Below are 14,141 nucleotides of genomic sequence, written 5' to 3'. Positions count from 1 at the left end.
CGTCAGACTCTCCCTCTCACCCTGGGGGTGTAAACAAACCAACCTATTTGGCAGACATGAAATAGGACATTATCACGCTCAGCTTACCATCTAAGGTGGCCATTTGAGATCGTTTCTGTTGGGAAATGCAGTAATGTCCCAGGTGGGATGCAGTTTATGCTGGTGGATAAATGATCCTGATGTTCATTCTGCAGGACTTACTGGTGTCTTTTCATTGAAAGCTGCCTGTGCCAATCTCTATGGCAAAGTCACTGAACAAAAGGTGTTGGGATGGCTCTGCACTATATGAATGAAATTAGCATGAGATAACATACAATATGAATGACTCTGTAAGTGAATTAAATATGGGAATAACCTCTATTTCATTAGATGACTATGTTTGAAAAAGAATGGGCGTCGCACACTCAGAACTTCATGCAGTTACATTTAATAAGACCAACGATTCGGCTTACGCCTTCATCAGGGTCATCTGATCATGTCATTAGTTGTGTGAAATTTGCATTAGGCATGTATGCCTATAACTTCGTTCTCGCTGGAAAACGGATTTCTCGTGATAGGGCGGCTCTTGCAGGAGAGCAGCTATCCACACGGTGGACCGATCATCAAAGTGCCTCAAGGGGTCTGTGCGACCACTGCTCTCGAGAAGCTAAGACATTACGCAAAATTGGTGCCATTTATGTCCCTGCGTTCAACCATGATGAAAAATAGCCTTAAAATGGCTATAAATTGTATGTCCTAAGAAATCAACATTTCTTGGATAAATGTTGAAGAAAAAACTTGAAAAAATATATTATAACATTTTCAAAATCTACCCTGAATACTAATAAACATGCATTTCATAACTGTCCCAATGTTAAAACACTGCACTTATCAATGAAATATAATGCATAAAATCCTAAAGAATGTAACACTCTGTGTAGTTTTTGGGTAATTCCATATGAAAATAAGCATTTTAGTCATGTCCCCTTGTTTTCACTCTGTCATTGCTGCTCTGATTTTTTGGGGGATTTCCCCCTGTCACATATTCAACCATTAGTTACATCCCTTCTGTCATTCAGAAGGACATGGGACGAGCAAAAGCATGTTCTCTGATGATCTGGGCAATATTTAACCCTTATGTTGTGTTCGGGTCATTTTTGACCCGCTTTCAAGTTTTAGTGTGAAAAAAACACACTTTCCTTTATTTTCTTGGTATAAGGCTTCATCTAATCCTCAGTCACAATCATTTCAACACAAAAAAATATGTTTTATCATTTTAGTAAATTTTAAAGGTCCAAAAAAAAAAAAGGTTACATCTGTGGTGTTCGGGTCAAAATTGACCCGGCATAGATTTTTGGTTGTTGAATGCATTTCTGAAAAGCTGTTGGTTGCCCTTTGTCTTCAGTTTGGTGATTTATGGTGAGGAAAATGTATGTCTTGCCCGAAAAAAAAATTGCCAGCTTTTTCATATTACAAATCCAATATGGCCGCCGGACAGTCCCATGCACTACAATACGTCATATCTCCTGTTGTGAAAGGAGTACAGATGTATTTCTGGTGTCTACTCATATGTTTTCATGGTCAGGGAATCCATTTCTGCATTATATAATGAGATTTTTTGCACCTTTGTTTGGAAAATACATTTTTCCACATTATTTTTTTCCAAAAAACGTATCAAAAATTGATAATGGCACCCAAACATGTAGAACTGGTCTTATACTTTCCATAAAGTTGATGTGGCAATGACATAATGGTCCATGTTCACGGCATAGGGGATTCAGATGAATAGTGTGACTTTTTTAATCTTGATTGAGGTGCTCATTTCCAATATCTTTGCATTAGATTGGCGGAATAGCTGTGACTCTGACAGAATTGTTATTTTGTATATTTACCACACTAAAATCATATAAATACTGAAAAACACCAAGTCAACATATTTAAACATTGCACTGAAAAACTAATTTAGTTGACATTTGGTCTTTATCCTGCTATAAATCTCTTTGGGTTGGTTTGGACCCAAACACCACAAATGCCACTATTGATGATATTTTTTAATATTAGAGAAAAACTAATAAATAAATGTGGGTGTTGTTGTACTCTCATATCAGCTTTAATACATGGACAACACAATCACTAATTGTATCACTTTAGGAGGTATTAATAGTGAATTTATGCAGATTTTGATAGTTTTGGTCATCAAAAACGATTTGCATAATGTAAGATAAAAGACCTGTAAAGTCAAAAAGATGAATACATAAAGTAACATTTCCATGGATATGAATACATACCAAGTTAATTGAAAAAACAATATTTGATGATAATTAGTGTTTTTAGGTAGCCTAGCGAGCCAGACCCATACAGCAAAAAGCTGTACCAGGGTGTAGGAGGGCTGGGCGGCAGTGTGGGCGGGATAAACGGTTGCTTCAGCACTCAACGCCACGCAATTGGATGGCAAACAACCAATCCCCACACACTTCTGTGTAACGTCACAGCTGTCTTGTGAAGCGACAACTCCGAGCCATCGTAGCAGTGAATGCGTGTGATCACCACAGCCACAAACAAGTTTCCTAATAAATCGTGTTTTCACTTACATAGTTCAAAAATGCCTCGTTTTCAACCACACGGCCCTCCTTGATCAACCAGCGAAATGTTGAGCAATTTGGGGCTTGTTAAATGGTTATATTTATGATTGTTGTCAACATGGCATGTTCGGTGTTAGCTAGCTAGCTGTTCTACCCATAACTAATACACGGCTGGATACCGGCCTCTGTGTAATTGACGACAGATTGGCTAGCCGCTAGCTCGGTAGACTAGGTGTCATTCCCATCTATTTAGTAAGCGACTTACAGACTTTCAAAGCTCCCAAATGTCTCGTTTTTAATGACATGGATCTTATTAGAATTTGGGGCAGCAATTTCATTCTACACCTACAGTAGTGGTCTGATAATAGCGTGTGACTATCTGGTTCTGTAAAATGCTCAACTTAGCTTACCGAGCTAGTTTAAAACATCGAATGATCAAATGGTAATGTGTTGTGATCTATTTGTGTCCGATAAGTTCATGGTGTATTATTACATCAATCCATGTCAGACACGAAATGTATTATCATCCAGGCTTTTTAAATTAAGTAAACACTTTCGTGCTGTACGTAGCACGGACGGACACCATGCTTCTTCTTAGAAAGTTTCCTGTTTACTAAGTAGCCCGGCCCCCCTCGCGATTTGATTGGCCCTGTCATCGGATAACTTTCAGCCTCGCAAAACGACCGGGGTCCGCTAGACTGCCCCCGGGAGCAAATTCAATTTGCGGTCGCTAGGGGCGTCTAGATTTTTAGGCTAGTTTTTAGGTATTTTATGGCTGAGTTTTGTTATCACGGGTCAAAAATGACCCGAACACCACAGGTGTATGCAACTTATGAACACAACACAAGGGATTAAGTCACTTGTGGTACTCAGTCCTCTTACCTAAATTATCTCTATTTTTTAGTTGATTTGAAAAAAATCATTAATGTTGGTCAATCACAACAATGCCCAAATTCACCTTACATTGATGGAATAACCTCCACATTGCTACATCTCATGTTTTTGACAAATAATTGCTAAAAACTCATTCATGTTACTTGGAATTCCCGTTTAAATTCACTCCTGTTACCAAAATCCTGTTATCAACAATTCAATCCTGTTACTAAAACATTTACTCATGTATCTTCATTTTGGAGAAATGTACAAGTTATTTCAAGACAACAACTGTGCTTTTGGTTTTCAATGAAGGATATTACAGGATAAAAGCAGAAGTGATGGTTCATCTTCCTTTCAAAATTATTCTTTAAATATCTCATGTATTTTGGTAAAAATGCTTTTTAAAACTTTGTTTAAAGGGAAAGTACATAGTCAAGAGGCTGTAGCCCCTTAATGCACGCCTTGCCTCCTGTGGCACGCTGTAATAGACAAGTTAACTACTATAGTACTACACTACTATGACAGTGCATGGGGCCTTTAATAATACATTACAACTTGGTCATTTCCATTCTGTTAAATTTATAATGCCGTCTCTTAAGGGGTAAACATTGCCCCATATCTTTTTCAAATAGGTAAATGTATGTGATATTACATTCAGTGTTTAAAAACCCACACAAAACTGGGTTTTAGACGAATTTTGACATGGAAAAGGCACTGATTTCGCTGGATTGGCCCATATTATGTGGCGTATTGGGCAAGATCGCTGGCCGTGGTGCTGAAGTAGTGCCATGGCCGAGACAGTGTTTAATGATTTCAGACGATTGACTATTCCGACCAATGAGAATAGAATGCAGGTGGTAATTTAGGCATGCCAAATTTTATTATGCTTCTTTCAAACCTTTGTTTTTAACAAACCTGCATTTTGTCATAGATGTGAGGAGTTCTACAGTTTTCTTACGTGAGACAGGGGAAGCTTATTTGTGATGTGAAGAGGTAGTTTCTTGGTTAGGACTTTTTTGTTATGAGCCTATACATGACATAAATTATTCCAAGTTGAAAAGCAGATGCACTTGCAGGAAATAATTTCTCATTTTCCTTTGTGTCCCCCTTTTCATTTCCAATTACTCTCCTTTGTTTCGGAGTCCTCCATTGTGACTATGGAATGAGGTTTCAGGTGACTTCCTCTTGCACTCTGTCTTTCTTTCCCCCTTTTCAGTGAGTGACACTGCTGGCAACCCCATCACACATCTTCAGCTAGACGGGGGTCTGTGTAAATGGGGACTTTTCTCTCAGTCTGTGAAAAAGTGGGTAAACACATTAGCGAGGCACCCACTGATAGCCCTCTGTCTAATTATGGAATTGCTCAACAATGCATATGCTGAGTGCACTGACAGCAGAGCAGGCCAAGAACATCTGAAGGGGGACATTAAGTCTGTGGCAGGCTGGACTGGCAGCACAACATCTAAGGCTTCCCGATTCACAAACAGGGCAGTCTTTAGGGATATCAAGGCAGTGTCATTACATTTTAATGCTGCTTGCAACACAAAAAGAAGATGTGGAAGAGCTATCTTTGGAACTGAGCAAACAGCGAGAGATCCTTCTGACTGGTTTTTCCCTTTTGCTTCAATCATGATTAGCATTTCTGATACGTTTCCTTGGAGATTACTCTTGGAATGATTAAAATACATCTTGTCTGGTGTGTGTGTGTGCGTGCATGCGTGCGCACATGCAAAATCTGTACTTGCATATTTGAAGGGCCAGCAAGGCTCCTCTACCTCTGTCACCAGTGTGGTGACATTTGAAAAGCGCTGATGTAAATGAGCACTGTTTTTCCTGTGTCAAGTGAGAGCAATGTTGCACTAATGAGCAGTAGTGTATGAGATTAATCACAACACAAGCCTACTACATAATAACAAGAAATAAGATGGCTTTCTTGCACTCAATGCAAAAATAGACACACCCACACGCACACGCACACACTCACACACACATGCACGTATGCACAAGCACAAGCATGCACACACACACACATGCACGCACACTCACACGCACACGCACACTCACTTGTGCCCTAAACATAACACCCATAGTACAGAAAAACATGTAAGAATAGAAAGGCTTTTGACTTAGTTCTCTGTTTAGCCACACATCTTTCACACAGTGGTCATGTGTGACAAATGACATTTTTTATCAATGACATATTTTTGCTCAGGCCAATATTCAATTTGAGAATGTATATTATTTATAATCCTAAGTATTCGCATTTGGCGTATCTCTTCTAAAATACCGTATACTTGAAGAGTTCAGCTGCAAAACCCCCTAACTCCTAGTTTCTGAAGACCTGCTGCACTTCTATATTTTTAGAGAACCCCATTATTGGTTTGGTTTACATTCATGTACTTGATAATACATATAAATAGTTATTTTACATAAATAAAATAAAACAATGTGAAATTTTGATAACTTTGTATTAAATAAAAATAATTAAGATTATTTTCTGAAAAGGCACTTAGGGGGTTTTGCATCTGAACTCTTCACTTGTTGAAAGTAATGGCAGGATGCATGTTGGTAATAGGTGGTGGCAGCCTGGCTCACAAAGCACACTGTGCATAGCATTATGCACAACCCAGCGCAAGCTCAGGTACCAAAGGGTAACAGTGCATGGTAGTGCTACCCTGCATAGTGTACCTCACTCACGGAAGCGAATGGTGGATGGTGCTGATTTTGTCCCCCACCCTGGAATAAATCTGGCAACCCTCGGGCTACAGGCCCCCTGGCCAATGAGAGCCCCAATTTTAAAGGAGCACTATGTAATGTTTTCGAGATAATTGACAAGTTAGTTTAGTTCATTGGCAAGTTGACCTTAACAAGCCCGATGCAATGAGGTAAAGTAAGACCTGCAAAAGAAAGTCTGCCCTAGTTCCACAAAGACTCCAGCAGTGCCAGATTACATCACACATAACTTTTACAGAAGCAGAGGAACATTTGCGATAAACAGTACTGTATTCAAAGTTGGTTTGTGGGGCTTTAACACTATTTGAAAGCCTTTGAAAGTTCTATCCCCTTTGTACACTTCACGGCACTCAATTTGTGAGTTCGCAATATCTCACATAATATCTGACATATTGCAACTTCCATTTACCTCAGAGCTTTTTTTGTGAAATGACGAAATCTTGTTGAATTTCGGGGCCATTATTAGACATGTCCATCTGCGGAGATACCCCAGGAACTGAGAGAGACACTGGCTTTCCCCCAAAAAACTCACTGACACAATTAGCTTTGTTTTTGATCAAATTTTTATTAGGATTATTGTTATAACAGAATTACAAAATTATAAATCACATAAAATGGGAAAAAGAGGGAGGGCCAGGTGAGACAAGACTCAACAAACACGACACAGACACATAACCACTGCAAAGACAAGAAACAGACAAATACAAATAAAGAAAGAACACGACATGAAAACTAAAAACAAAACCAAAAAGACTCTATTTTCCCATCAAGTCTTTGATATAGTCAGCCATGTTGCGCCAAAAGTCCAAAGTATTTTCTGGAGCTCCATTGACTGTACTGTAGCTGTGGATAGTTCCATGAATATAACGTTCAGAAACATGAGGCTCCAATGCCACATTGAGAGATCATGGGGTGGTTTCCACCGTGTCGCTACCATCTTCTTGGCAGCAGTTAGTTCAGCATAGATTCCCCTCTGAGTTACTCCAGCAACACAGAGAGGTGATAAGTCATTCAGAATCAAAACATCCATGTGAACAGGCACATTGACAGTGAACAAACGAGACAGACAGGATGCAACATCACCCCAAAACTGAGAGACAGTGCCACAGTCCCAGAACATATGGAGAAAGGTGCCGTGAGATTGGGTTTGGCAAAATGTGCAAAAAGGGCTATTGATTATTTTCATGTGGTGCATTCTTACAGGGGTCAGATAGGTTCTATGGATGAAATTATAATGAATGTGCTGGTGATCAGGATTACGCGACACCCAGAGGCGATTCTAGGGTCAGGTGGGGCCCCAAGTGAAAATGCAAAACAATTAACATTTGAACCAAAATCGCCACTACTGTGGTAAAGTGTGGGCTGTTATTCACTATCTGGGGGCCCCAAGCGGCTGCCTGCTTTGCCTGGTAGCAAGATACGCCTCTGGCGACACCTCTGAATTGCTGGACCAAACATCATCCCAATCAAATTCCTCACTTAGATCAGGACAGTCCCGCAACCAGACCCTTTCTATCAGAAGGTTAATATGTTTGGGAATGACCAAGAATTGGTAAAGCCTAGATACCATACCTTTTGTTGATACCTGACTAGTAAACAGTTTCCGGATAGGATGAGTAGGCAAGGAGCTTTGCTGAGCTTGTGGTTTGAGCACAGATCTTAACTAGAATGGGCACTCGGTAGAGCGCAAACCTTCGCCTACGCCACTTACTTTTTTCTGGCCATCTTCAGAGTGTGGGGCATAACATTCTCCAAATTTTGGTGTTAGTTTCATTTAAATCGGACCGGAATATCGTAATATTACATTTTTGGCCCAGTCTTGACCTCTTATTCAATTCAGCATGCACACATTGTTCTGGCATATAGTGCTTGGCAAAGAAAAACGTTTTTGACCTTTTCGTGACCTTGACCTTGACCTTTGACCCAATCACTCCCAAAAAGTAATCGAGTGTTCCTTGGGTCATGACCAATCATCCCACTAAATTTAATAAAAATCGGCTCAATTTACGTTTTTGACCTTTTCGTGACCTTGATCTTTGACCCAATCACTCCCAAAAACGAATCGATTGTTCCTTGGGTCATGACCAATCATCCCACTAAATTTCATAAAAATCGGATCAGTTCTGTCTGAGTTATACGAAGTACAAACAAACATTTTGACCTTGACCTTTGACCTTTGACCCAATCACTCCCAAAAACTAATCGATTGTTCCTTGGGTCATGACTAATCATCCCACAAAATTTCATAAAAATCGGCTCAGTTCTGACTGAGTTATACGAAGTACAAACAAACAAACAAACATATTCACAAATAAAAATACACGGAGGGCAAAACATAACCTTCTGGCGAAGGTAATAATTAATAAATAGAAAAAAAGGAAGAACGTGGCAAATTGAATGTATTCTGTAGGTCAGAGAATGGTAATACGTCAGAGTCACTGAATATGTCTTTTAAATAGTGAACCCCTCGTTGTTCCCACTGTGGTGCAGTTACAGGGCTCCCTCCTATCAGTATGACTTGACTATGACTTATTGCGGAATATAGGGGAATATGAACTGGGAGTGCCAGTTACAGTTGGTGCGAGTTGGCTTTTCTACTACCCGCCAGATCATGATGAGATAAAAGATAATAGGCCCAAATCTTAGTTGGCGACACAATTAGCTTTTGATACTCCTCAACAAAATAGCTCCAAACAATACCTGTTGAACTATTACCACAAAACATATTGTGTCCATAGCAGTGTTGACATACCCATGCCTCTACTCTGCAACAGAAGGGGAAACTAAAGCAGTGCAGTGTATACCTACAAAGTACAAGAAAACCCTGAATGTTTCACATCAGTGAACCAGCGCTGCCTTCAGGTGCTCCAAGCTGACTAGACTAGCACTAAGTCTCAGAGACGGTGAGCTTGTGAGATCTAAACGGAAGAAATTGTGTTTATTCTCCATCACCACACTATCACCTGTCCCCCATTCGTGTTCATGAGTCCATGTTTAAATACTTTTCCTCAAAGTGCTTTCATGCACAGAGGCACAAAGAGAGACACACAGTTACTCTCTCTCTCTCTCTCTCTCTCTCTCAAACACTCTCACACACACGCACACGCACAGATACCCTCTTTCCCCAGCCCTGTGTTGCTTTATGCAGCAATTTATTTTAATGACAGGCTCAACGGGGGGTGCTGTTTGTAAGCAAGCAGCCGGGAGGGTGGATATACAGTTTTATGTATACATTTATCGCACCGACGGTGCTTCGCCTCCACCTGGCACCAGTGTTGTTTCCATCCCCCCCTGAGATGACTATAAATAACTTCTATTACTTTTGTATTTCTCCCCATCTCAACCCTCGCTCTTCCCCAACACCTCACTTACTTGTGAGTCGCTTGAGGATAAAAGTGTCTGTCAGACATATAAAAATGTAAATGTAACAATGAAATGCCACCTGAGAGCTTGGGTTTCCTAAACGACGTGCTGATGAGCAGTTGGGTAGAGAGCGGCTCCTCTTCCTCTCCTTTGCTCAGAGGGAGAGCATCACTTGGGAAGACAGGCTTGTTGTCCACCTGTGCCACCACCAGCAACATCATCACTTCAACACACCATGTTACCACCACTGAAAAGCACGTCTGCCTGCAGTGCCTGAACCTCCCACATAACAGGGCAGTGACTGAGCTTGGTGTATGGTGGCTCAGTCAGTCAGTCCTTCTCTAGCCTATGTTCCCACCTCTATTCCACTCTCCGATTTGATATAAGGCACCTTTACGGTAGGGACACATAGAGACGAATTTGGCCAAGCGAGGCGAACTTCGCCATTCATTCCGATGAGAGAGGCGAAGGAAAGCGAAAGCATGCGAACAGGAGCGAAGCGAAATTATTAAACAAAGTTTAATGTTTTGCAAATGAGGAGCGAATTCACCTGCGGCGGCCCAATCAAATCAACGACATAACTGTTCCATTCCATTTGATTCGCCGAGACGACCTGATGACGGTTGAACTGTCAGTGAATTTTGCCTATCTTCGCCTCGCTCGCTTCGCCTGCTATGTGTCCCTACCGTTACTGGCCCTTCAATCAGCTTTCAGTAATTTGAGTCTTACAGTGTGGTTTTTATTTTTTTTGCAAAAAGGAGGGAAAGAAAACAAATCAGCTAACCACCCATATTAAAATGCGAAGCTCCCTGTCACTCGTTCAACCCACGCCAACAACGTGGGTGCGGCTTTTCATGAATGTAATTAACTCTGAAGGATTCACGTTGTCGTTCATTTTTTAATTATGCTAAAAATAAAAGGGCCCTTTAATGTTCAGTGGAAGCGGGGAGATGGCAGATAGGGTTGGGGTGCTTAACACACTTGTCCCTTTTTCAGGATTTTGTTTATGGAAAACAGACTTAAAACACCCACTTCATGAGAGGGGACCTTATCTGAGCTGTCATCTTGGGTTTTTCTTTCTGTTTGAAGTGTAGAAGAAAGGATTTCTTTCAGGATGGGCCGAGTCCTCACATTCACAGACCCCAGGGGAAACAATGCTGTTTCAGTTTTGTTCCAGCTGAGCACTTTAATTAATTAATGATTAATTAGAGTTGTTTTAACCCTTAATTGAGTGAAGATTTGGTTTTGGTATTTCTTCATCGTTTGTGCCTCACTGGTAGAGCCGTTTGTGTTAGTGTGTAGCAGTGCATATGTGCTGTTTTTTTGCACTGCAGCACTGAGCCATTTCTGAGACATCCATTTCTGGCTGCACTTTATTCCAGCTAGAACTATCAGGGCATGACCCTTTTCCATCAACTGCTCATGCCCAGCTTCGAAGGGTGTCACTAAATATAGTGCCCATATTCAGCAAGAACGTACAAACCCCAACTCCGATGAAGTTGGGACGTTTGGTAAACAGTGAATAAAATCAAAATGCTATCATTTTCAAAACATTCAATCTATTCATTAGATGGAGAATAGTGAAAAGACAACATATTAAGTGTTAAAACCGAGAAAAAATATTGTTTTGGGGGACATATGTACTCATTTCTAATTTGAGAAATCCAACACGTCTCAAAAGAGTTGGGACGGGGATCAGTGAAATTTAGTAAACATCCAAATAAGATAAAACAACAAAGAAGAACATTTCAAAATGAATTGTACTGACGGACAATATAGGTGTCCAGGTATAAGATCATCACAGAGAGGCTGAGTCACTCAGAATTAAAGATGCAAAGGGAATAATTACCATAGTTTTTACATACATTTTTGAATTCCCTTTGATTTACCACGATTGAGTGTATATAAGACATATTTTTGTTAATAAAATCATTGTATAGGTTCATGACATCATGAAATATATATTGGCTGTAGTCTCACTCTAATTCCTGGAGTGCTAGAGCTATTGAAAATTGACCATATTAAGAATGCTTAATGCATGAAAATGACACAGGGGTTTAACATTCTCCTAAGCACCTGAGCTCACTTGAAATAGACCCAGAAGACATGGGAAACTGTCCTTTGCTTACAGAAGTCAGCAGAAGTTGTAGAAGTCCATTCTTTTTTGACAATAATAGAGCATTGCACATCCTGTGCTACAGTGAAAATGGACCATCCAACTTGTGTTAGTGCTAGCTTCAAAAGTCAGCCTCCATGATGGCATGCGGATGCAGTAGTGCATTGGTTAAGATGTTCTCACTCACCTGTAGAGTTAAATACAGTGCTGAATGGTATAAATGGGTTTTAAACAGCATGAAAAGCCACTCATGCATTATATTTTGAAGGGAGATCTTCGATTACTGCCACATAGTAAGGTCAAATTGCATTCTCTACTATGTTTTAACAGTTTGGCTCCATCATAAGGACCAGCATGTGATAAAATGGTGGGTTTTTGGTCAAGACCTGTCACACTGTAAGCACTACAGAAAGGAAAACATTGCAAAACATGACAAGGAATACACCCACCATTTAAGCTGGTGAAATCATGTCCAAGATAGGAATTGACACTGTTTTTTTCTATAAAATCATCTCATCGGTTAATGTATTTAACTGTTAAGTGTTGTCTTTTGTTTTGTTTTTAGTCTTCCTCGACATTTGCTGCCATTTATTGTCCCCGTCCCAACTCTTTTGAGACGTGTTGGATTTCTCAAATTAGAAATGAGTACATATGTCCCCCAAAACAATATTTTTCTCGGTTTTAACACTTAATATGTTGTCTTTTCACTATTCTCCATCTAATGAATAGATTGAGTGTTTTGAAAATGATAGCATTTTGATTTTATTCACTGTTTACCAAACGTCCCAACTTCATCGGAGTTGGGGTTAGTATGAACCATCCTCACAGTCAGTGCGGCATAAGTGCTTTCATATAATTGAGACATCATCACATCAGCATATTCAAGGCCTGCTGTGTACTACTTGTCTCTGCCATATAAGACAAAAAAACTGAGTAATAATTGATGTATGAACTGTGAGGCAGATCTTCCATTGATTTTGTATCTTCAGGCCTCCAGTCTTGGACAGGTGTGAATGAGCAGAGGCCCATTTGTTTACCTAACTGATGTTCAGTTTGGGCAAGCAGACGAGCCTGGCTGCTCGAGAACTGCCTCCGGAGCAGAAGCCTGATTTAAATGGAAGTCACTCTATGGCTGCCAGATTCTTCACTCAGCCACAACCTGTGTAATTACAACCCAGACTACTTCAAAACCTTTGGCTCTTTATGCAAGAGGACGACGTGGGAAATAAAGAGTGGGAGAAGAGGGTAGATAATAATGAAGGAGGGAGACCATGCAATTAAATGCTCACTTTTTTGAAAAAGTTATATTTAGACAAACTGAGTTGAAAATGCAAATTATATTATGTAATTCCTGTTTTTCTGACACCCCCAATCCCATGAGAGAATTAAGAAAGTGAACATGAATATGAGATGAAGAGGAGCCTGCAGATGTCACAACAAATCTGCGTTGTGTGATATCCACCACACTACACTATTTAAAATGACTGCTAGTGTGCTACTTCAGAGCAGAGTTAAGTGACAGCAGTCACATGTAAGAATTTAGTCTCTCCTCTCCTATTTCGTGTCTTAAAGGGATATGCCACTATTTTGGGGCTTAATATAGTTAAAATCATTGGCCAGGGTTTATAAAGGTGGTAAAGTGTCTTATTTTTCATGTAAGCCGTTGTCTTGCTTTAAGACAAGTTAAAAGAGTAAGCATGTCGCTAAAGTCAATGCATCCGTGTAGCATGCTACATGCTACACGGATCCATTGACTTTCACTAGCTTAGCTACATACTCCCTCTTTTAACTTGTCTTAAAGCAAGACGATGCTTAACATGAAAAATAAGACACTTTACCACCTTTATAAACACCAGCCAACGATTTTAACTGTATTAAGCCCCAAAATAGTGGCATACCCCTTTAAGATTTTGGTCCCTGAGTTATAATGGTGTTCATGAAACATGCATTGGATATCTCTCCCAGTCCAAAGCATGTAGCTGTGTAGGTTGGCTAGAGTATTCATGCAAGGATGCTTTTAATTTAAAACCCCTGATTGCTCTCTGGTGCATTTCTGGAGATGCAGTGTATGCACATTCTCACCTCTCTGGCCACAGAGAATTAAGTAGCAGCTGTTGCAAGAAAAACCCTATGTATAGGCCTACTACAAGATGAACCAGCAAAAGATCCCACAAGAGATTCTGCAGCCTCTAGTGACAGTCTGAGGCTTCAAGTAGTGAGAGTTGTAGGCCACAAAATATTACAGAGTGTGTATACCTAGAATTGTTTGGAAAGAGTTTTTCCCAAGGGATGACACCCAGTCAAGTCCTTAGGATTTCAGAGACTTCTCTATATTTTTAGTAACCTGAAATATGACCCCATATTGCAGCAGCTAGTAAAAGGGTGCTATTTAACCAGATATGGAGAACAACCTCTATAACGTGTAGAGACTATATTCGTAGCCTGTCAAAGCTGCAGAACCAAGCAGCATAATATCCGGATCTCTATAGAGT

General features: G+C 40.2%; 1 protein-coding gene across 1 annotated transcript in view; it reads right to left on the bottom strand.

Moving 5' to 3' along the window:
* Positions 1-14,141, bottom strand: part of LOC134465689 (protein TBATA-like) — a 244,874-nt gene that overhangs the window by 164,706 nt on the left and 66,027 nt on the right. The gene's annotated exons all lie outside the window — the stretch shown is intronic.

This window comes from Engraulis encrasicolus, chromosome 16 (genome assembly GCF_034702125.1).
Source record: "Engraulis encrasicolus isolate BLACKSEA-1 chromosome 16, IST_EnEncr_1.0, whole genome shotgun sequence".
Taxonomy (NCBI): domain Eukaryota; kingdom Metazoa; phylum Chordata; class Actinopteri; order Clupeiformes; family Engraulidae; genus Engraulis; species Engraulis encrasicolus.
The sequence above is the reverse complement of the archived record's forward strand: the minus strand, read 5'-3'. Positions and strand labels throughout refer to the sequence as shown.